The sequence below is a fragment of the Myotis brandtii genome, unplaced genomic scaffold, assembly GCF_000412655.1.
Source record: "Myotis brandtii unplaced genomic scaffold, ASM41265v1 scaffold914, whole genome shotgun sequence".
NCBI lineage: Eukaryota > Metazoa > Chordata > Mammalia > Chiroptera > Vespertilionidae > Myotis > Myotis brandtii.
Window position 1 is genome coordinate 6,325 of NW_005371764.1, and position 1,278 is coordinate 7,602.

Genomic DNA, 1,278 nt, shown 5'->3' on the forward strand with positions numbered 1-1,278 from the left:
CCTGGCACAGCTGAGGACTGGTGCTGGTGGGGCTGCGCCCCGCTATAGAGGTTTAAGGATAGGCACCAGGGTTCCCTCTGCAGCACTTCCTCCCCGGGGGACTGCGCTGGGCGCGGCTGGTGCCCCCTCCTCACCTTCCGCCCGCCCTCTGGGGCCGGGGGCGGGTCTGCACAAGGCCCCTTCGCTCAGCTCCGCCCAGGCATTGGACTCCCAGCCTCGTGCTGCCATCCAGGGTCTGGGGGCTGAGAAGGAGGAACCCGGTGGAGAACCGGAGGAGGTGGCTAGCAGGCAGGCCTAGGGGGTAAGGAAAGCTTGACCCTGGGGGAAGAAGGGAAGGAGAGAGAGAGAGAGAGAGAGAGAGAGAGAGAGAGAGAGAGGCGGGTGCACCTCTGTGCGCGAAGGGCCGCCTGCACCCCTGGGGGTACGCGTCACCCCGCCCAGCCAGGACTCCCTAGCGCCGAGTCCCAGCCAAGGCCCGCGAGTCTGGGGCTCCCTTTCTCCTGTCCCGCCCCTAGTCCTTCCTCCAAAACCTTTGGCCAGAGTCTGCTTGCCAACATTCCTAAATCTCCTTTGCCAGCTCGTTGCACCAGGTTAGGAATAAGGCTCTGCTTTCGGGTGCGTACATAAACGCCAGTTCCCGTAAGGTTAGTGACCTCTACACCTTCCCCACGAGCTCCTTCGGAGGGGGTCCGCGGGCATTTACCCCACTCAAGGACCTAATCAGTGGCCAAAACCAGTTTATTCCCTGAAATATCCTTGCCATTCATATCCTCAGAGGCCTTCTGCTGCGGTTCTGGGAAAGCCTCGGTGATGGAACTAAAAGGCGGCCAGGGGAAGGGAGAGTGGGCGGAAGCTAGAGGGCCACGCGGGGTAACCAAGGCCTGAGTCCTGGAAAGGGCACCGTTAGGAACCTCACAAGAGCAAACCCTTTCCCCGCTGCCACTGCTCCCCCTCCCGTGAGGTGCACACAAACCGGGGCCACTGAATCCCTTATTTCCAAACCCCGAACGCCTGAGCTCCGAAACGTGAGGCTGGGCGGGGGCGGGCGACAGCTCCCCGTTTCCCCCAGCTAGCACCACCGCCCGGCCTCCGGCATTCCCGCCGACCCAGAGGAGGGGACACCAAATCTCTGGGCAGCCAGGTGCGACGGGCACCAGTGCGCACCAGAAGCGGGCAGGGAGGCGGTGGTCCGGCTCGGCTTGATGTGGCAGCGACACTGCCGACCCCCGCCCGGCGCTAGGGTGACTCCAGCTTCGCTCTACGCCGGTCCCTGCAGCA

The 1,278-nt window shown here is 63.9% G+C and overlaps 1 protein-coding gene across 5 annotated transcripts in view; it reads left to right on the forward strand.

Moving 5' to 3' along the window:
• The first annotated feature begins 423 nt into the window (after positions 1-423).
• The window catches only part of NRP1 (neuropilin 1), a 196,639-nt gene continuing 195,784 nt past the window's right edge, over positions 424-1,278 (forward strand). For 2 of the 5 annotated variants that reach the window (XM_005885510.2, XM_005885513.2), the window contains exon 1: positions 424-644. The gene's annotated coding sequence lies outside the window, so the exon portion shown is untranslated. The remainder of the gene's footprint in view (positions 645-1,278) is intronic. The other 3 variants (XM_005885511.2, XM_005885514.2, XM_005885512.2) reach the window with 3 other exon arrangements.